Source organism: Oryctolagus cuniculus, chromosome 4, assembly GCF_964237555.1.
Source record: "Oryctolagus cuniculus chromosome 4, mOryCun1.1, whole genome shotgun sequence".
Lineage (NCBI taxonomy): Eukaryota > Metazoa > Chordata > Mammalia > Lagomorpha > Leporidae > Oryctolagus > Oryctolagus cuniculus.
Window position 1 is genome coordinate 144,910,215 of NC_091435.1, and position 23,478 is coordinate 144,933,692.

Genomic DNA, 23,478 nt, shown 5'->3' on the forward strand with positions numbered 1-23,478 from the left:
TTAAGTGTTGTAGTTTGGCTGTGCCTACCTGTTTTTGGAGGTTCATATATAAAATAGAATAATACTCTGTCTCTTTTTAATGTCTTGCCTCTTTCATTTATTACTTATTTCTAATATTTGTTATGTCATGTTATATGTCCATGTTTTATTACTGTAGTATTCACTTGTATGATTATGCCACATTTATCCATTCTACTTTAGATAGACATTAAATTATTTTCAGTTTGGGACCATTAGAAATAGTATTGCTAAGAACACTAATGTCTTCAGAATGCACACATGTAGCCATTTCTGTTGAATAAGGTATGTCATTAGTAGAAAATGCCAAGTGTTTTCATAGGTGGTATTGTTATTGGACACAAAGGGGTCCCCTCGCTTGGAGTGCTGCCAAATAATCAGCATCAAGTGGTGATTATTTAAAGGAAAGCTTTATTTCTGACAAGTAAAGGAGTCAGTGGAAAGGTAGAGTTTCCTAAAGGAAAGGACTAAGAGTCAAAGGGATCACATAAACAAGACTAGTGTCTGCAAATACTAACTGATAGAATAAAAAAGGGAGAGAACGATCCAACATGGGAAGTGGGATACACAGCAGACTCATAGAATAGCGGATGTCCTAAACAGCACTCTGGCCTCAGAATCAGCCCTTAAGGCATTCGGATCCGGCTGAAAAGCCCATGAGAGTATTTCAGGCATGGAAAGCCAAGACACTCTGGCCAAAAATAAAAATAAAAATGACCTAAATGAAAGATCTCCACGAGCGAGATCCCAGTGGAAAGAACAGGTCATCAAAGAAGGAGGAACTTTTCTCTGAAGGGAGGAGAGAACTTCCACTTTGACTATGACCTTGTCCAAGTATGATCAGAGTTGGCGAACTCAAAAGGCTTCCATAGCCTTGGCAACTCATGACTAGAGCCTCGAGTGATTACTGATGGCATAAACAAGAGTGTCAATTTTTTAAGTCAACAACAGGAGTCACTGTGCACTTACTCCTCATGTAGAATCTCTGTCCTTAATGTGCTGTACATTGAGGCTTAATGCTATAACTAGTACTCAAACAGTATTTTCTACTTTGTGTTTCTATGTGGGTGCAAAATGTTGAAATCTTTACTTAATATATACTAAACTGGTCTTCTGTATATAAAGATAATTGAAAATGAATCTTAATGTGAATGGAAGGGGAGAGAGAGTGGGGGTGGGAGGGAAGTTATGGGGGGTGCATTGTAATCCATAAGCTGTACTTTGGAAATTATATTCATTAAATAAAAGTTTAAAAAAAAAAAGAAATTGTGTCCTTGGAAACTAGTCTGCCAAGAGTTTTATAACAAGTTTGAGGAACATTCAGGATGTAGAAAAGGAGAGGGGGGGAAAGCTCCTCCTGCCCAAGTAGCATACATCTTGCTAGATTTATATGTTCAAAAATCTGATGAAAATTTATTTCTTCTGGTTTTTAACTGTTCCTTGTTTGTGATGGTCTTAACCCCCTTTGAGTACAATTTGCTAGGTATGCTTTCCTGGAATACACTCTGAAAAACAAGCTCAGAGAGCCTGTTCTTGCAAACTGTTTTGAGATTTTTCTGCCTCAGTTCCAGTGTCCCCATGTTTCCTACATACTACATTCTTGGTTATAGTTTCACCAAACTTTTCTTTCACAAAAGCTGTATGAAAGTTCCTTTCCTTCATATTTCCCCACTACTTACTATTATCAGTCTTTTTAAATCTTGATGGTCTTAATTTTTCCTGGCTACTAATGATATTGAGCACCTCAGTTTTGGTGGTTTTGATTATCTTGTTTTGTGAAATTATTATTCTTGGCCTTTGTTCATTTTCCCATTGGGTTATCTATTTTTAATTAAAGGGGACTTTTTTTTTTTTTTACTTTTATTTAATGAATATAAATTTCCAAAGTACGATTTATGGATTACAATGGCTTCCCCCACATACCGTCCCTCCCACCTACTACCCTCCCCTTTCCCACTCCCTCTCCCCTTCCATTCACATCAAGATTCATTTTCGATTATCTTAATATACAGAAGATCAGCTTAGTATACATTAAGTAAGGATTTCAACAGTTTGCTCCCACACAGAAACATAAAGTGAAAAATAATAGATGATTTTTTAAATGATGATGAAATCAGATCAGACCTATTGTCATGTTTAATCCCAGTGAGAGTCAAGTTGGGAGTTGATAATTTCTTTTCTTTTCTTTTCTTTTCTTTTCTTTTTTTTTTTTTTTTTTTACAGCGGGTCAGTTTAGTATACATTAAGTAAAGATTTCAACAGTATGCACCCCCGTAGAAACACAAAGTGAAATAAAGGGGACTTTTTATATGTTTGACTCCTTTGTCAGGTCAAAGAGGTTACTAATCTAGTCTCCCATTCTGTAGCCTATCAAAATGCAGAAAAGTTCTTAGATGAGTAGTTAGATTTATCCTGTTTTTCTTTTATGCTTAGTGCTTTTTATGTTCTGTTAAATATTTTCTCACTGGAAGTCATGAAGTTACTCACCTTTATCATCTAGCAGCTTTGTTTATGTTTCCCATTTAGATAAGTGCTTCAACTAGGAACTGATTAGTGTGTGTATGTGTAGTGTCAGTTCAAGGTTTACTGTTTTTAAATGGATATTTGTCCAGCAACATTAATGAATAAATAAAAGTAAAAAGCCTGAACGTGGCTAGGGAGTGTTACGGTTTTTATAGTTCATGTCCATATATGCATAGTCTGTCTCTGGGCCTTTATCCTGTTACATTTAATCTGTTTGTCTATTTTTGTACCAATATCACTGCCATGTTTATTGAGCTTAATGATAAATCTAAATATCCTATATGATTAAAAGTCTTATGTTCTTTTAAAAGATTTCCTAGTCTGTTATTTGGTATTTCCATGTACATTTTAGAATTACTCTATTAATTTATCTTCCGGAATAAACAGGAACCCATAAGACACACAACCAAACCAAACTGAGATTGCACTGTTACTTTAGATCAATTTTGGGGTCAAGAGAATTAATATCCTTTATAGCTTTCTGCTTATTAGACTTATAAACTTGATTATTTTATGCCATTGTACTAGCTTTCTTTGGCCTTTTTGTGGCATGAGGCTTTCAGGAGTTGGGATACTTTAATCAATGTTACTGCAAAAAAAAAAAAATTTTTTTTTTTTTAAAGAAGTTGTAATGGCTGAGAGACTAGGTTGATTTATAGGGTCTTTTTTTTTTTTTTTTTTTTTTTTTTTTTTTTTTTTTTTTGGACAGGCAGAGTGGACAGTGAGAGAGAGAGAGAAAGAGAAAGGTCTTCCTTTGCCGTTGGTTCACCCTCCAATGGCCGCCACGGCTGGCAAAAAAAAAAAAAATTTAAGATTTATTTATTTGAAAGGCACAGTTACAGAGAGGTGGGGGAGGAGGAAGAGAGAGGGGGAAAGAGACAGAGAGAGAGAGAAAGTCTTCCATCTGTTGGTTCACTCCCCAAATGGCTGGAGCTGGGCCAATCCAAAGCCTAGAGCTTCTTCTGGGTCTCCCATGTAGGTGCAGGAGCCCAAGTACTTAGGTCATCTTCTACTGCTTTCCCAGGCCATAGCAGAGAGCTTGATTGGAAGTGGAGCAGCTGGGACCTGAACCTGCGTCCATATGGGATGTCAGCACTGTAGGTGGTGGCTTTACCTGCTACACTACAGCGCTTACCCAACAGCATTTTTTTATATGAAAAATTTTATTCTAGCTCTAACTTAGATTGTCCAAAGCATCTCCAGCATTTATTTATGAAGCGTGAAAGTCCAAGATGCTACTACACACCATAGTTGCTGCTGATGTCATTTCCCTTTCTGTTTTCAGAGTAAATAAAGTGATTATTGTGTATTGAAATAAGAAAATCACAGTGCTGTGGGACATTGAAGACATTCTCATTCTCAGTTTTTGTGTCAAGCCAAGTTTTCCACATGGACAAGGACAGTGAGCAAAATGAGACTGATTGAAAGCAAAAAACCTGTTTCAGGAGGGAGACTTGAAGGGAGGAATTGCCAGGATAGCTTGCAGGCTGGCTCTTATTACGCAAAGTGACTGGCTCTTCTGAGTGACCCCTTTCTGAGAAATGACTACAAATTTAACCAGTCAGGATGCTAGAATAAGAACCAATCAGGAGGCATGGATTAGTAACTGTTCTTTAACCTGCTTTCACATGCCCCTCTTGCAATCCCAGGCTAGCCCCCAAATATATTGTGGGACTTCTGGAATCAGTGTTTTGGGAACAGTAGTGGGAGTCTATGACTCCAGTAGCTCAGGTGTGTGTCTTGTGTAGGAGAGATGTGGCAGACTCTTGTGGGATTCTTGAGGAACAGCACAGCCCTCATGTTAACTGCTATTCATGTTACAGCTCTGCATTGCAGCTCTCTCCTCTCTGCTGCTCACAGCCTTTCCTCTGCCAGGTTCATCAACTGTTGTCACCTTCTGGGTTGCTGCTTCTCTGCTGGCTCTCTTGAGGACTGCTGCCGTCTTCTGGGTTGCTGCTGCTCTTCTGTGCTGGATTCTCTGTCTCTTGACCATGAAGAATGATGAAGCTCTCTTGCATCTAGGAGGGCTTGCCGGGGAGTAGGGCCATCTGCCTCTGGCAGCTACTCAAGACTGTCTGGCTCAGACCTCTATGCACATCTAAAGCAGGAAGTTCTTCCCGATTGGTTGCTCTATATGCTAGTGAGTCATGCTACAGGAACCAATCAGGGAAGTGACATTGGAGTAGCCTGTTTTGCACAGAAGTGCAGAGTAAATCAAGTTAGTTCAGTAGACTCAACAACATCTGAAGATTGATTACATTGTGTATATTTCCCCTGCCTCCTTTTTCAGGGTTTCTGGAGAGTTTCATAGTATATTTTTTCTTTTCTGTTTTTCTTTCCTATCCAGGAACCCCTGGAATCCTATCATTCTCCTCTCTGAAGAAGTATCCCTAACTGCCGTTAGGGCACTGGTGAATGACAGCTCTGGCTGCTTCATGCTGAAGAGGGGTGGCAGTAAGGAACCTCCCCCAGAGGCCTGTCCAGTGATTTTTAGTAGAAAGAGGTTTCCATGCAAGGTTTCATGTGGGTGACTGTTTGAAACTTGTTTGACTAACCGAGTGGAAACAAATCAGGTTAGAAAATTTTAGGAGACAAAGGCAGACTGAGGGCTGCCAAGAGCAAGAGGAGCCAGTAAGGTCCATCACCATCTGAGGAGGTGAACTGTTGAGTGGCACCATTTATAGATGTCACCTGGGTGATGATGTCTTCGGCTCCATCCAGGTACATGACCACCTGCCCTATAGATTAGAAGTAGCACTACAGGGTTGTGTCAGGAAAACAGGAGAGTTGGAGGGCAAGGCAAACAATAAAGCATGAAAATAGTTGCTTAAATGAAATGATTTTTGTTGATTTCTGAGGTTTAGATTTTTCTTCTTGCCAAACTTTACTTTGTGTTAAGTCCATGTTTGGTATTGGGGAGAGACTGACCTTAATCAACACAAAATATACAGTGCATTATCTATGTTGCAGTTTTATCGCAATTTTATTTATGTAAAGTTTTATAGGAACTTTTGAAAATCTGGCATTTATGGAAGAGAGACAAAATACAATATAAACTTAATTCTGCATATTGATAATGTGTAAAAGAGACAGACAAAAATACTTTGGAATTCCAGGACCATAGCCTTTTAATTGGAACACTAAACTAGAGAATAAGGAAGAAAAGAATGAGAGTAAAGATAAAATTGGTGAAGTCTGGATAAAGGGATGATTAAACACTATTTTTAAGAGTTGAATTCCTAGAAAACCATTATAAATTCAGATTTCAGTACTGTGAAAAGTGACCTCCAGAATAAGCATTTTTAGAAACGACTTATTTATTTGAAAGGCAGAGTGACAGTAAGCAGAGAAAGAGCTTCTGTTTGCTGGTTCACTCCCTAAATGCTGCAGAAGCCAGGCAGCTTGTGCTGTGTCAGCTTGGGCTGTGCCAGGCAGAAACCAGGAGCCAAGAATTTCTTCACAGTTTCCCAGGTAGGTGGCAGGGACCCAAATATTTGGGCTATCATATTCTGTGTCTCAGGCACATCGGCAGGAAGTTGGTTCAGATGCAGAGTGGGTAAGGCTTGAATCAGCACTCTAATATGGATATGGGCATCTCAGGTGGCAGCTTGATCTGCCACACCACAATGTCTACCCCTGGAGTAAGCATTAAATTTTCAAAAAAATTTGAAAGGAAGAGAAGGGGAGAATGAATGCTCCCGTTCACTGATTCATTCCTTACATGCTACAACTCAATCCAAGTCTCCCGTGTGGATGGGAGGAACCCAGCTACCTGACTATCACCATTACCTTAGAGGATTTGCATTGGCGAGAAGCTGGAGTCAGGAGCTGGAGCCAGGGGTCGAACCCAAGTATTTCAATAAGGGACATGGATGTTATAACAAATGTCTTTTTTTTCTTAACTTTTATTTAACAAATATAAATTTCCAAAGTACAGTTTATGGATTACAGTGGCTCCCCACCCCCCATAACTTCCCTCCCACCTGCAATCCTCCCATCTCCCGCTCCCTCTCCTATTCCATTCGCATCAAGATTCATTTTCAGTTATCTTTATATACAGAAGATCAATTTAGTATATATTAAATAAAGATTTCAACAGTTTGCACCCACACAGAAACACAAAGTGTAAAATACTGTTTGAGTACCAGTTATAGCATTAATTCACATATCAAATGTCTTAACCACTAGACTAAACACCCACCCTAGAATAAGCATTTTTGTGGAACTTTACACTGTAATTCTGTTTGGGTGAGCTCTTCTAGGTATTAGAAACAGAATATCCAGAAAGAAAGTGAAAAAAAAAAAAAAACCAGCATATTTTCCAGGGGTTTTATAGGTCAAATTAAATAATTGTTATGTAATTATCTTGAGTTTGGATACCCTTCTTTTATTAGGGAAAACTCACTTGAAGTGGCAGAAATAACCACAGTTCTATGTCAGTGATGCTGTAATCTGACTTGCTTGTATCAAAACCTAGCTTTCTTTACTATTAGCTAAAAAACAGATAAAGTAAAAATGCACATGGTTAAAATAATTGTCATTATTTATCACACAATCCTCTAATAACTGTTGAATATCATTACTTTTTGGGGAATGGGAGTGGTGAGTTAGGTATCTTAACACTAGCATAAATAAAAATAAAATAAGCATTGAAGGGGCTGGCGCTATGGTGTGGTAGTTTAAGGGTCTGCCTGTGGCACTAGCATCCCATATGGGCACTGGTACTATTCTCAACTACTCCACTTCTGATCCAGCTCTCTGCGAATGGTTTGGGAAAGCAGCAGAAGACAGCCCAAGTACCTGGGCTCTGCACCCATGTGGGAGACCCGGAAGAAGCTCCCGGCTCCTGTCTTCAGATAAGTTCAGCTCCGATGTTGTGGTTATTTGGGGAGTGAATCAGCAGATGGAAGACTTCTCTCTCTCTTTCTGTTAAAAAAAAAAAAAAAAAATTAGATGCTTGTTAAATTTACAAGACCACAGTAGTGGTCCTGTATTTCAGAATGAATTAAAAAAGCAGTGAAACTGTTTATTTAATATTGATGTTTGATAGAAGCTCTTCTGTTGTTTTACTTTTTATTAGAATTAAATTCATATAACATACAGTCAAGTGTGTACAATCTTGTGGTATTTAATGCAGTTGTGTTGTACAACTATCTCTAATTTAAAAATGTTACTACAATAAAAGAATATCCCCCACTCATCAAGTGGCCAGTCCCCATTTTCCCCAGCCATCGTTCTAATCTCTTAGTGACCACTAATCTGCTTTCTGTCTGTGGGTTTGCTTATTCATGGTATTTCATATAAATGAGCATGTTTGAGTTCTTTAACTTAATGTATTGTTTTTGTGATTCATCCAGATTGTAGCATGTATCAGTACTTATTCCTTTTAATGGATGAATAATCTTCCATTATATATTTGTACCACATTTTATTAATTTGTGTGTTGATGCACTTTTTGACTATTGTGAGTAATGCTGCTATAAACATTTGTGTACACGTTTTTGTGTGAATGTGTTTTTTCATCTCTCCTGGGTATATACTGAGCAGTGGAATTACTGAGTCGTACGGTAATTCTATGTTTTAATTTTTTGAGGAACTGAAAAACTCATCTTGAAAGTGGCTTTACTATTTTACATTTCGGTCAGCAATGAATAAGAAGTATTGTAGCTCTGCTTCCTCGCCAACACTTGTTTTCCTTTTGGTTTTCCTAGAGTTCTTTTTAATACACATTCTATTGTGTATAAATTAATCACTCATTTTGATGTTTTGACTTGCATTCTCTTATTGACCAGTGAAATTGAGCATTTTTTTAAATTTGCTGTCATTCATGTGTTTCTTTGGAAGATGCTTTTTCAAGTCCATTGCTCCTTTAAAACATTTTTTTAAATTGTAATGAAACTTTGATTTATTTATTTTTTTTTGAAGATTTATTTATTTGAACGTCAGAGAGAAAGTTACACAGAGAAAGGAGAGGCAGAGAGAGAGAGGTCCTCCATCCACTGGTTCATTCCTCAGTTGGCCACAACGGCCGGAGCTGCACCAATCTGAATCCAGGAACCAGGAGCTTCTTCTGGGTCTCCCATGTGGGTGCAGGGGCCTAAGTGCTTGGGCCATCTTCCACTGCTTTCTCAGGCCATAGCAAAGAGCTGGATTGGAAGGAGCAGCCGGGACTTGAACTGGTGCCAATATGAGATGCCAGCACTGCAGGCAGTGGCTTTACCCACTATGCCACAGTGCCGTTGCCTAAAAAACTTTAATTGATCTACAGAAATTGTATATATGGACTAGGTAAAGTGTGATACTTCAGTACATATATACAATATGTACTTGGTGTTTCTGTCTCCTTAGCATTTATCATTTCTTTGTGTTTGGAGCCATTGAACTTCTCTAGTTGTGTATAAAACGTATTGAAAATTGTTGTAACTACTAGTCACCCTGTTTTGTTACAGATCAGTAGAATTTATTCTTCCGAACTATGTTTTGGTACCTATTATCCTACTTCCCTCTATTCTTCCTTCCCTCTGCCTTTCTTAGCTTCTAGTAATCTGTTACGTTTTCTGCTATGTTATCAACTCTTCTTGCTTCCACAAATATTTGAGAACCTACACATTTATCTTGCTGTGCCTGGATTATTTCATTGAATGTCATGTCCTTTAGTTTTAGCCATTTTGCCAAAAATTACAGAATTACATTCTTTCTTATGGCTAAATAATATTTCTTTGTGTATATATGCTATATATTTCTTTCCTTTGTTCCTTCTTTCCTTCCCTGCAAAATTTTTTTTATTTGAAAGGCAGAGGTAATAGTGTGGGAGGAGGTATCTGCCACGTGCTGATTTACTCTCCCAAGTGCTCACAACAATTAGAGATTGGTTAGGCAGAAGCCAGGAACTGGGGACTCAGTCTGCCCCACATGGGTCAGTAACTCAAACTACTTGAATGTGTGTACGTCAACAGGGAACTGGAATCTGGGGTGGAACCTGGACATGAACCCAGACACTATATGGGATTCTGGCATTTCAAAAGAGTGTCTTAATTGCTGTACCAAGTACCTGCCCCTACGTTTTCTTTTTTCATCTGTCAGTGGTTATTGTGACTAGTGTTGCAAAAATATGGGAGGGGAAATATCTCTGTTACACTGATTTTATTTCCTTTGAATATATAATTGGAAATGGGATAGATATGGATCATATAATAGTCATAACCCATCTTTTAATTGGGTTGTCTTCCTTGTTGAGTTATGTATTCTGGATAACAAACCCTTAGCAGGTATATGATTTGTAAATGTTTACTGTACTTTGTACAGCAATTTTAAGTTGTTTTTAAAGATGTATTTGAGAGGCAGTTACAGATAGAGGGAGAGACAGAGAGTACTTACATCTGTTGGCTCACTCCCCAGATGGCTGCAACTCCTGGAACTAGGCCCATCCAAAGCCAGGAGACAGGAGCTTCTTCCAGGTTTCCCTCATGGGTGCAGGGGCCCAACACTTGGACCATCTTCTATTGCCTTTCCTGGCCATTAGCAGAGAACTGGATCAGAAGAGGAACAGCTGGGACACGAACCAGTACCCATAGGGATGCTGATGCTGCAGGCAGAGGCCTTACCATACTATGCCACAGCACCCACCCCACGCAATTTTAAGTTTGATGAGGTCCAGTTTGTCTGGTTTTCTTTTGTTTGGTATTTGTGCTTTTTGTGTCCTAAGAAGCTGTTGCCAAATCCGAGGTTACAGCTTTATAAAACCATATGATTTTTTTTTTTTAATTTCACCCTTTATATTCAGGTCTTTGATCCATTTTGCATTATTTTTTAAGTATAGTACGGGGTCCGGGTTTAACTTCATTCTTTTGTATGTGGATATCAGATTATCCTAACACTATTTATTGAAGAAATTTTTCTTCTACATTGAGAGGTTTTGCCCCCTTGTTAAAAATCAATTGATCATACATGTATTTGTTTATTTTTGGACTCTATTGATTTGTATGTCCTTACAACAGTACCACACTGTTTTGTTTACTGTAGCTTCATTACAGTAAGTATTGAAATTGGAAAGTAAAATCTCCAGCTGTCATATTTTTTTTTAAATGTTTATTCTTTTTCATCTAGTGGAAGGGCAGAGTGAGAGAATGAAGAGAATGAGACACACACACACACAGATAGAGATAGTTGCAGTTTCTTTCTATAGATTCACTCTCTTAATGCCTGCAATAGCTAAAGCTGGGCCCAGCAGAAGGCAAGGGCACAGAACTCTCTCTGAATCTCCCACATAGGTGGCAGGAGCTCAGGCACTTGAGCCATCATCTCTTGCTTCCTAGGATGCCTTAGCAGGAAGCTAGAAGGGAAGTGGAGTAGCTGGGACTCAAAGCAGCACTGCAGTATCAGGTGTGGGTGTCCCAAATGGCAACTTTAACCTGCTGAGCCACAGCACCTGTTTTTTCAATATTGTATTGACAATTTGGGGCCCTTGCAGTGCAACATAATTTTGAGGATTAGCTATCCCACTTTTGCAAAATAGGTCTTCAGAATTTTTAGAAGGACTGTATTGAATCTTTAGTTTGCTTTGGAGAGTATTGCTATCTTAGCAATATTAAATAATCTTTAAATCTGTGTGAATATGGAGTATCTTTCTGTATAATGTAAGTCTTTATTTCTTTAAGCAGTATTCTTTTTTAATTTCTTTCTTGCGGCAGGCGCCGCAGCTCAATAGGCTAATCCTCCGTCTTGCGGCACCGGCACACCGGGTTCTAGTTCTGGTCGGGGTGCCAGATTCTGTCCCGGTTGCCCCTCTTCCAGGCCCGCTCTCTGCTGTGGCCAGGGAGTGCAGTGGAGGATGGCCCAAGTGCTTGGGCCCTGCACCCCATGGGAGACCAGGATAAGCACCTGGCTCCTGGCTTCGGATCAGCGCAGTGCGCTGGCCGTGGCGGCCATTGGAGGGTGAACCAACGGCAAAGGAAGACCTTTCTCTCTGTCTCTCTCTCTCACTGTCCCCTCTGCCTGTCAAGAAAAAAAAAATTTCTTTCTTAATTGCTCTGGCTAGGACTCCCATTATGGTGTTGAAAGTTGGCATCCTTATCTTGTGTTTTTAAGATTTATTTATTTGAAAGAGTTAGGGAGGGGGGGGTATTCCATCCTCTGGTTCATTTGCCAAATGGCTGCAGTGGCTGGAGTCGAGATGATCTGAAGCCAGGTGCCGTGAGTTTCTTAGGGGTCTCCCATGTGGGTGTGTGTTGCTGTTGATTTCTTCTGAGAGGAGGAGTTTGGTGGGGGCAAGAGGCGTGTAGTTACCACACAGACCTTGGGAGTCCGGTAAAAGCAGGCCTGAGGCAAGCAGCCCACAGACTCGTTTATTTCAGTTGCTACAGCTGCTTATATAGCCAAGGCAGCCAATCCGGTCAACGGGCGCTCTATGCCCTACCAATCACAACCTGTTGCCAGGCAGTTTCCAAAGCCATCTGTTCACAGCCTGTTGCCAATCAAGCTCTTGTTGCCAGGCAGTTTCTGAAACCATCCAATCACGGCCTGCTGTCAGGCTCTTGTCATGTGGTTTTCTCTGTTGTCATGTGGTTTCTGAAGCCATCCAATCGTGGCCTGTTTCCAGGCAGTTTCTGTTGTCAGGGGCCATCTTGGCATGACCTTTTCACCTCATTCCACCACAGGTGTGGGGGCACAAGGACTACTGCTTTCCCTGCATTAGCAGGGAGCTGGATTGGAAGTTGAACATCCAGGACTCAAGGCACCCATAATGAGATGCCAGCACTGTAGGCCAGGGCTTTAACCCTTTGCACCACAGCAACATGGTTCCCCCTTGTCTTGTTCTTAATAGCGAAAGCTTTTAGTCATTCACCATTGATATAATGTGAACTGTGGACTTTTCCTTAATGTTTTTTTATCTTGTTAAGGAAGCTCCCTTTTATTCCTAGCCTTTATTTATTTATTTATTTATGGTTTTACCTATTTGAAAGAGAAATTTGAGCTCCTGGTTCATTCCCCAGGTGGCCTCATCAGCCAGTCAGGGTTTGGCCAGATTAAAACCAGGAGCCAATAATTTCATCCCAGTCCCTCGGGTGAGTTGCATGGCCCAAGGACTTGGGCAATCTGCTGCTGCTTTTCTCAGGCCATTAGCAGGGAGCTGGGTTGGATGTGGAGCAGCTGGGACATGAACCGGCACCTGTATGGGATTTTGGCATCACCAGTGGCAGCTTTAACTGCTGTGCCACAGTGCTGGCCCCTATTCCTAGCTTTTTTTGTAAGTATGAAAGAGTGCTCACTCTGAGGGTTTATTTTTTTTGGTGTCTGATATACTCATGTGCTATTTTTCCATTAATGTGGTATATTATGTTGATTGGTATTTTTTTTTTTTTTTAAGATTTATTTATTTGAAAGTCTGAGTTACAGAGAGAGAGGTCTTGCATTCGTTGGTTCACTCTCCAGGTGGCTGCAAAGGACAGAACTGTGCTGATCCAGAGCCAGGAGCTTCTTCTGGATCTCCCACATGGGTTCAGGGGCCCAAGGACTTGGACCATCTTCTGCTGCTTTCCCAGGCCATTACAGAGAGCTGGAATGGAAGTAGAGCAGCAGGGACATGAACTGGCACCCATACGGGATGCTGGCACTGCGGGCAGTGGCTTTATCCACTACACTACAGTGCTGGCCTGGATTGGTATTCTTAATGATGAAGCAACCTTGCATTCCTGGGAAAATCCACATGGCTGTGGATATGTAATCTTTTTAATAAATGTACTGTTATATTCGTAGGAAACAGTGGTCTGTAGTTGTTTTTTTTTTTGAAGTTTCTTTGCTTAGCTTGGTATCACAGTAATGCTACTGTCAAAGGATATGCTAGGAAGTATTATTTCTTCTAAATTTTGGAATAGTTGGTAGAATTCATCACTGAAACTGTTTGGTCCTGGACTTTTCTGTATTGGAATGGTTTTGATTGCTGATTTATTCTTATAGGTCTGTTGAGATTTTCTTAGTTTTGCTAATATAAGCTTTTTTTGTTGTCATATAATTGATCTTATTGGTATAGTTGTTTGTAGTATTTTTTCTCTTTATTTCTGTTCCCACTTTCATTTTTACTTAGTTATTTGTGTTTTCTTCACTTGTTTTCAAAGCCTAACTAAAGGTTTGTCTATCTTTAATTTCCTAATAACTGTTTATTCATTAAATCATTTATCTATTTTCAGCTTTATTTGAAAGGCAAAGAGGACATTTATTTACTCCCTAAATGCCCATAATAACCAGGTCTGGGCCATCCTTAAGGCAGGAGCCCAAAATTCTATCCAGGTCTCCCAAATTCTTGTTAGGTACCTAAGTAAGTACTTTACATCTAATTTCTCCCAAAGCACCCATTAGCAGGAAGTTGAAATGGGAACTGGAGCTTAGACTCAGTTCTGGCTCTCTGATATGGAATGTGGGCATCCAAGTGCGAACTTTACCACTGTGCCACATACCCACTCCTATATTTTATTTCAAAGAGATGAAGAGACGGAGACACACAGAATGGCAGGCAGCCTGACAGAACCTCAGCCTCTAGTTACTTTCCCAGGTGTGCAGAGGCTAGGGCAGGCCTAAGATGGGAGCTGGTAATTCAGTCCAGGTCCCCCCGGTGGGTGGCATTACCTGCTCATCCCCAGGGTGTGCATTAGTAGGAAGCTGGAATGAGAGAGAAGGCAGGATTTGAACCCAGTTGCTTTGAAATAGGACACAGGCATCCTTTTTGGTTTCTTAAACAGGTAGGCCAAATGCCCAACCCCTCATGCTATGATGATTTTTTTTTAAAATAACATTTCTTTTCTTTTTTTTTTTTTAAGTAAAAAAAGATTTATTTTATTTATTTGAAAGAGAGAGTTACAGAGACAGAGACAGAGAGGGGTCTTCATTCCACTGGTTCACTCCCCAAATGGCTGCAGTGGCCATAGCTGAGCTGATCCAAAGCCAGGAGCCAGGAGCCTTCCTCCAGGTCTCTATGTGGGTGCAAGGGCTATCTTTTGCTGATTTCCCAGGTGTATTAGCAGGGAGCTTGATTGAAGTGGAGCATCCAGGACTCGAACCTGCACCCATATGGGATGCCAGTGCTGCAGGCCAGGGCTTTAACCTGCTGTGCCACAGCTCTGTTTCCTGTGTTGGTCTTTTTAAGAACCAGCTTTTGATTTCCTTGATATTTTCACTTATTTTTATGTACCCTGTTTTGTTGAATTGTGCTCTAATGTGTATTATTTCCTCTTTGTTTTTGAGCTGGCTTTTGGATTTAGTTGCCTTTCTTATTCTAGTTCCTTAGGGTTTAAAGTTAGGTTTTTGATTTGAAATCTTTCTTCTTTTGCAATGTAGGTGCTTTTGGCTTTAAATTTACCTCTGAGCACTAGTTTTGCTGTATACCCTAAATTTGGAATGTTGTTTTCCATTTTCTTTAGTCTTAGATAATTTTCTGTTTTCTCATTTGATTCATTATTTGACCTATTGCTTGTTTATGCCTAGGTTATATTTCAGATTTTCTAGTTTTCTTTGTATCATTGACTTTTAGTTTTATTCTATTGTGGTTGGAGAAAATGTATTGTAGATTCTAATTTTTTTAGGTTTATGAAGAATTATTTTGTTCCTAACATATGCTCAGTCCTTAGAATGTTCTGTGTATGTTCTCTTGTTGTTATGTGGAGAGTTATGGATATGCCTGTAAGGTGTAGTTGATGGTTTTTTTTAGGCCCTGTTTCCTCATCTTCTGATTAGGTATTCTAGCCATTATTGAAAATCGGATTTTGAAGTCTCCAAATATTTCCCCTTTGAATTCTCTCAGTGTTTGCACTTATTTGGAACTGTGGTGTTTGGTGTATATTTGCTTATGATTGTTGTATTTTCTTAATAAATTAAATATTTTATCAGTATACTTTTTTTGCATTTTATTAAGGTTTTTAACTTAAAATCTATAATTTATTGGGAGAGGAGTGAGGACAGACATTGGTGATGCTTGGTATACCTGCATCCTTATGGTAGTGTGTGGGTTTGAGTCATGGTTACACTTCCAATCTATTTCCCTGCTGATGTGCACTCTGGGAGGCAACAGATGATGGCTCGGGTGGTTGAGTCCCTGCCACTCATGTGAGGAACCTGATTGAATTCCAGCTCATCACTTCAGCCTGGCTCACCCCTGGTGATTGCAGGCATCTGGGGGAGTAATCTCCCTCCATCCTGTCTTTTTCTGTCAAATAAACAAAACTAAATATTTTTTAAAATTAATTTTTTACTATTAATATTGCTGTCTGAACTCTTATTGTTTGCATGGTATTTCTTTTCCCATCCTCCAATTTTCAGATTACTTGTGTCTATAATGAATTTCTTGTAAAGCACCTTCTATTCAGATTGTTTCTTGAATAATCAGTTCTGCCAATATATGTCTTCCTATTAGTGAGTTTAAGGCATTTACATTAAAGTGATTACCAATAAAGAAAGAATCCTGCCACTTTTTTTTCTGTGATCACTAAAGCTTCCATTCTGCTATCTTTCTGGTAAGCCCTGTGACCTGTCAGGTCCTTGAGTGTCTGGATCCAATCAGTAAAGAAAAAACTTTTTTTTTTTTTTGGTCTTTAATATCTTTGACAGATTCTGCCCAATGGGGTTGAAACTGCTTCTGTGTAGACCCCTCAGTGACCCACCAGGTAGATCAAAGCATGCAACGGGATTCTTATTTCCAGTCCTGACACGAGGATGCCAAGAGTGCAGGCTGTTGGCTGTTGTTCTTTCTTAGTGCCTTCTGCTTAGCAGGTGGGTAGGGGGTGGTAGCTGCTGCATGAAACAGAAGTTAACCAGTGTCTTCATTAAGCCTGCTGCAGACATTCAGCTATACTCTGGAGTTCTGGAATACAATAGTTCTTTTTCATCCTCGGGGTATATATTTCAGTACCACTAGTGGATTCCTGAAACTGAGGATAGTATTAAACTCTATATATGCTTGTAGTGTTTTTTCTTTCAATATGTACATACCTATGACAAATTTTGTTTTGTAGATTAATGACAGTAATAGAACAATTGTAACAATATACTGTAATAAAAGTTAGGCATATGTGGAGTGCTCTTTTTCTGAAAATATCTTGTACATTGATCTTTTCACTAAAGCAAACATTCATGGTTTCTCTTTGTCATATCCAAATTGCCTGCATCACTCCTCTTGTGCTTTATGGCTATTTTTTTTTAACTTTTATTTAATAAATATAAATTTCCAAAGTACAGCTTTTGGATTATAGCGGCTTTTTCTCCCCATAACCTCCCTCCCACCTGCAACCATCCCATCTCCTCCTCTCTCCCATCCCATTCACATCAAGATTCATTTTCAATTATCAATTTAGTATATACTAAGTAAAGATTTCAACAGTTTGCACCCACACATAAACACAAAGTGTAAAGTACTGTTTGAATACTAGTTATACCGTTAATTCACATAGTACAACACCTTAAGGACAGAGATCCTACATGGGAAGTAGGTGCACAGTGACTCCCGTTGTTGATTTAACAATTGACACTCTTATTTATGGCATCAGTAATCACCCTAGGCTCTTGTCATGAGTGCCAAGGCTATGGAAGCCTCTTGAGTTTGCCAGCCCCGATCTTATTTAGACAAGGCCGTTGTCAAAGTGGAAGTTCTCTCCTCCCTTCAGAGAAAGGTTCCTCCTCCTTTGATGACCTGTTCTTTCCACTGGGATCTTACAGAGATCTTTCATTTAGTTTTTTTTTTGTCCAGAGTGTCTTGGCTTTCCATGCCTGAGATACTCTCATGGGCTTTTTTTGCCAGATCTGAATGCCTTAAAGGGCTGATTCTCAGGCCAGAGTGCTGTTTAGGACATCTGCCATTCTGTGTCTGCTGTGTATCCCACTTCCCATGTTGGATTGTTGTCTCTTTTTTAATTCTATCAGTTAGTATTAGCAAACACTAGTCTTGTTTGTGATCCCTTTGATTCTTAATCCTATCATTTTGATCAATTATGAACTGAAACTGATCACTTTGACTAGTGATATGGCTTTGGTGCATGTCACCTTGATGGGATTGAATTGGAATCCCCTGGCACGTTTCTAACTCTACCATTAGAGGCAAGTCTGATTGAGCATGAGCCGAACTGTACATCTCTTTCCTCTCTTATTCCCACTCTTATATTTAACAGGGATCACTTTTTAGTTAAATTTAAACACCTAAGAATATTGTGTGTTAATTAAAGAGTTCAACCAATAGTATTAAGTAGAATAAAAAAAATGCTAAAAGGAATAAAGTAGTAAGTTGTTCCTCGACAGTCAGGACAAGGGCTGATCAAGTCATTGTTTCTCATAGTGTCCATTTCACTTCAACAGGTTTCCTTTTAGGTGCTCGGTTAGTTGTTATTGATCAGGGAGAACATATGATATTTGTCCAATAGGGCTGTTATTAAATATTATAAGGGCTGCTTGAACACAAGAACTGCAGTTCTGTAGTAGTGAAATGATAACCCAGAAGGCTACCGAGTGGCTAATAGGCAGGTGGTGTGATGGGCAAAGGGATGATTTATGTTTTGAACAGGTTGGAGTGGGAGAGTTCAATATTTCATTACACTACTCGGAAGCACAATTAGAAAGTTAATGTATTGTTTTTTCTAAATTTTTCAACTTAATATTTTCAGACTACAGTTGGTTGACTGAAACCATGTAAAACCATGAGTAAGGCTGGAAACAACTGTAGTTGATCCAAATAGTTTGTGCCAGCTCAATAATTGTTTCAGTGGAGGAACTTTTTCTTAGAGCTTCTTAATCTGCCATCTTCCATGGTGTTACATCAGATGTTAACTTTTATATGACATTTAATGAAAACAGTTTACTAAACTAAAACCTGTGAGTAAACCTGCATAATTAAAATGCATTTAATTTTTAAAGTAAATTTATATTTTTTGTGGACTTAATTTAATGATTTAGTATTAATGAATATTCAAAATAATTTGACAAGGACCCATTTTTGCCTTGAAAAATAAATGTAGGCCGGTGCCACGGCTCAATAGGCTAATCCTCTGGCTGCGGCGCTGGCCTACCGGATTCTAGTCCCAGTTGGGGCGCCGGATTCTGTCTCAGTTGTCCCTCTTCTTGTCCAGCTCTCTGCTGTGGCCCGGGCATGCAGTGGAGGATGACTCAGGTCCTTGGGCCCTGCACCTGCATGGGAGACCAGGAGAAGGTGCCTGGCTCCTGGCTTCGGATCAGCGCGGTGCGCCGGCTACAGTGGCGGCCATTGGGGGCCTTTCTCTCTGTCTCTCTCTCTCACTGTCCACTCTGCCTGTCAAAAAAATTTATTTATTTGTTTATTTGAGAGGTGGAGTTAGAGAGAGACAAGTAAATGTAAAATGGTGACTTTATTAGAGTGTGGAATATCTTTTCTAACTTGGACAGTCAAACTGGGGCATAGAAATAGCTTTTTGTAATTCTGATGATGTTAAATAACAGACTTTATTTGAAGCTGCAGTGACTAGAGATTTTTCAAATTACATACTCAAAGTAATAACTACCTTTTATTGACTGATTGCTATGTTCTAAGAATAGTGAAAGATGTATTAAATTATCTATTTTAATCCTTAGAATATTATGTAAAATGTGTGTTATGTTTATCTTTTTAGTTGAGGAAATTGGTGCTCAGAGAAATTAAGTATGGTTTCAGTTTTCATCAGGAGACATACTGGTATTATGTGTTAAAAATGGGAAGGAAGTTCACACCTTCCTCATTCTTTTTACTTCACTGAGCTGCTTTTCCTTATAGGATAACATGATTTCTAGGATTTGCTTGCATAGGTAGGATAAGCACTGCCTAATTTTATAGGTACTGTTTTCCTGTGATGAAATACTGAGTTCCGATGTCTTTCATCGAAGTAGATGTTCTTAATGAGATTTTTATATGTGTGTGCGTGCATGTGCATGTCTGTGTATGCACACACAGACTGGATTTTTAAAAGGTGAAGATAATAGGCATTAGACCCACCTAAAATATTTCGGATTACATGTTTATGTCCTTTGAAATTGTTTTTCAGAGACCTTGTGTTAATTTCTGCTACTGATCTCATTGTAAATGCACAGGATCATTGGTTCAGATGTATTACTGGAAGGAACTTTTGAAATTTAGTACTACATTTAACACAGGAGAAAATTAAGTGTTACGTACTTCTCTTTTTTCAGCAGGCTGAGATTAAAAATCCAGTTTAGTAATCATTCTTCAAGCCTTTCTTACAGCTTTATTTATTATTCAAAATTGGGAATGTAGGGTCACACAAGCATCCAGAAATCATTTTTTTTAATGAATATTAATTCTAGGCAAACTTTCTAGAAAGAGAAGAAGAGACAATTTGGGAGATAAACCAAAATAAGGAGCTGGGAAGATTGACACATTATAGGCATGTAGAAGAATACAGCACAGAGAAAGTGAAGAAACTTACTCTTCGACAGCAGGGAAGTTTTTAATATTCTATAGTAAACTTAGAGGAATTTTCAGGCAAGAGGAAGAATGGAGAGTTGTAACATGGTAGAAGATACTTAAAATTTTGAAGGTGAGCATATGTGGACGTGATGTTACTACTTGGAGAATTCATTTCCTAGGATGCATCAAACCTAAAGAATAAGATTTGCTATTAATTTCTTAGTGATTTCTTTGAAAATATTTTCATTTTATTTTATTTTTTTATTTTTTTATTTTTTTTGACAGGCAGAGTGGACAGTGAGAGAGAGAGACAGAGAGAAAGGTCTTCCTTTGCCGTTGGTTCACCCTCCAATGGCCGCCGCGGCCGGCGCGCTGCGGCCGGCGCACCGCGCTGATCCGATGGCAGGAGCCAGGAGCCAGGTGCTTTTCCTGGTCTCCCATGGGGTGCAGGGCCCAAGCACCTGGGCCATCCTCCACTGCACTCCCTGGCCACAGCAGAGAGCTGGCCTGGAAGAGGGGCAACCGGGACAGAATCCGGCGCCCCGACCGGGACTAGAACCCGGTGTGCTGGCGCCGCAAGGTGGAGGATTAGCCTAGTGAGCCGCGGCGCCGGCCAATATTTTCATTTTAGAGGGGCTGGCACTGTGGCTCACTTGGTTAATCCTCCGCCTGCGGCGCTGGCATCCCATATGGACGCATGGGTTCTAGTCCCGGCTGCTCCTCTTTTAGTCCAGCTCTTTGCTGTCGCCCAGGAAGGCAGTGGAAGATGGCCCAAGTGTTTGGGCCCCTGCACCCGCATGGGAGACCAGGAGGAAGCATCTGGCTCCTGGCTTCGGATCGGTGTAGTTCCGGCCGTAGCGTCCATTTGGGGAATGAACCAATGGGAGGAAGACCTTTCTCTTTGTCTCTCTCTTTCTCACTGTATAACTCTGTCAAATAAAAAGAAAAGATAAATGTTAATTTTTTTTTATTTTAGAAAAGCTTGGGATGTAGAGAATTAAAGATTATGAATCAGAAGCTGTAGAGGTCATTTTATATATTAATTCAATGATTGTCAGCCTAATGATTGGGACTGCCGTCATATTATCTAGGATGTTTTTTCAGGTAATATGTATCTTTTTCTCTTCCAGGTAGATCAGAATGTTTATATCGAGGGGTGGATGAGAGAGGAATATATTGTTATTTTAGAAAAAACTGCTCAGGCAGTTGTTTTGCATTGGCTTCCTTTCTTCTTCCCTCCACAAGTAAATGAAAGAAAACAGGAGGGGTGGACATTTGACTTAACTATTAAAGATTGCCACCTGAGATTTCTATCCCATATCAGAGTGCCTGGGTTCAAGTGAGCAAATTTCAGAAAGTTTCAATTTTGATCTCCCAGCCTCCAGAACTGTGAGAAACCAATTTCTGTTTATAAGTTATCCAATTCATGGCATTTTAAAAAAATACTTATTTAGTTGAAAGAGTTACAGAGAGTAGAGAGAAAAAAGAGAGAGAGAGAGAGAGAGAGAGAGAGGTCTTCCATCCACTAGTTCACTTCCCAGATAGCTGCAACTGCTTGAGCTGAGCCGAACCGAAGTCGGGAGCAAGGAGCTTCCTCTGGGTCTCCCATGTGGGCACAGGGACCCAAAGACTTGGGCCATCCTCCACTACTTTACTAAACCATAGCAGGGAGGAGGACTGGAAGAGGAGCAGCCGGGATTAGAACTGGCACCCATATGGGATGCTGGTGCTTCAGGCCAGGGCTTTAACCTGCTGAGCCACAGTGTTGGGCCCGAATTCGTGGCATTTTGTTATAGTATCCTATAACAAAACAATTGGAACAAACAAAAGCCTATTGGAACAAATGGTAAGACTAAGCCTACTGAGAACCAGAAATCTGAAGAAATAGATGTTTGTTGGTGGGGAGAGTTAGGCTTGCAGATATCACCAGTTGGAGGTGTTAGTGTAGGCAGTTGCAAAATACAAACCTGGAGAGTAGGAAAAAGTTTCTGGGGTAGAAACCTAAAATTGAGAGTTATCAATTTTGGTGATCCTTAAGGCTGTGAAATTTGATAAGGTCATCCAGGACTGAGTACAGAAAGAGAAGAGCACTCTAACGTATTTTGCATTGTAGTCCAACCTTAAGAAGTTGGAGTGGAGAGAAGGATCTAGAAAAGTGGGTTCCAGCCAAGGAAGATAGCTGGGAGAGTAAGGTGTCCTGAAAGCCAACAGGTATATCCAGTTTTAACTGATGATTGATCAAGTTAAGATGACTGAGTCTTAACCTCTGTGGTTAGCAACAAGAAGTGAATGGTCTTGACTACCTGCTTTGCTGATGTGGTAGGAAAAAGCCTTTCTAGGCATGAGTTTAAAAGAAAATGAGATAAGAGCATAAGTATAGACCATTCTTTTGAGGCATTTGGCTGCAAACAGGGCAAAGATATACTATGATATTTAGAGTAGAAAATAGGCTCAGGAGAAGTTATTAAAAGAAATTGAGGGCTGGAGCAGCGGTGCAGCCATCTGTGGCCCTGGCATACCATGTGGGGACTGGCTCAAGACCTAGCTGCTCCACTTCTGATCCAGTTCCCTGCTAATGTGCCTGGGAAAACAGCAGAGGATGGCCCAAGTGCTTGGGCCCTTGCACCTGTGTGGGAGCTCCTGGCTGCTTGTTGTGGCCCGGCCCTAGCCCAGCCCCAGCCATTGCAGCCATTTGGGAAGTGAAACAACAGATGGAAGAACCTCCCCAATCCCCTCCGCACCCCCCCACTCCCACCCCCGTGAAGTAGGAAGCTGAGTGAACATGGGGGAAGAATTGGAGTATTGAAAAGAAATGAGAGTGAAGAGTTTGTTTAGGACAGTTGGAAAGTAAATGCTCTTTTTAAATTTTTTTTTCTGATGTATGTAAAAGAGAATGTGAGAATCCACACTTTATCTTATTATCCCCCTCCTTTCCAAAGAGGTAACCACTGTTAATGTTTACTCTGTATCCTTGTGTACCTCTTTTTCTAGCTACCTACAAACATATATTTATGCAACTATATGATTAAAAATGTAATAGCTTTGTAGTGGGTTGAATAGTATACTTCAAAAGATAGGTCCAAGTTAATTAAGAATTTCAAAATGAGATTGTTTTAGATTAGGGTGAATCTTACATCCAATGAAAGTTTCTTGAGAAGAGAGAAGATGCTTGTAGAGAAGCAGGTCATGTAAAGACATAGACATGGGAAAAAGGCTATGTGAAGACAAAAGCAGAAATTGAAGTTAGGCAAATCACAAGCCAGGGAACATCTGGAGCTACGGGAAGTTGTAAGAGGCAAGAAGGAATTCTGCACTTGTTTTTGAAGAGAGGTGGGCCCCCTCTATCACCTTGATTTGTCTTCTATCCTCCTGATACGTGAGATAATAAATTTCTCATGTTTCGAGCCACTAAACTTGTGGTAATTTGTGATGTCAGTCTAAGAAAGCCAACACAAGCTCATGTTTTACATATTATTTTATGAATTTTAAACTCAAGCATCTTGTTACTGAATATGAGTGGACTTTATTTG

The 23,478-nt window shown here is 39.9% G+C and overlaps 1 protein-coding gene across 5 annotated transcripts in view; it reads left to right on the forward strand.

The window, feature by feature from the left end:
• The window catches only part of STAG1 (STAG1 cohesin complex component), a 381,944-nt gene that overhangs the window by 36,236 nt on the left and 322,230 nt on the right, over positions 1 to 23,478 (forward strand). For 2 of the 5 annotated variants that reach the window (XM_070072783.1, XM_070072782.1), the window contains exon 2: positions 4,889 to 5,262. The exons of the other annotated variants lie outside the window; for them this stretch is intronic. The gene's annotated coding sequence lies outside the window, so the exon portion shown is untranslated. The remainder of the gene's footprint in view (positions 1 to 4,888; positions 5,263 to 23,478) is intronic. 5 annotated transcript variants of the gene reach the window in all.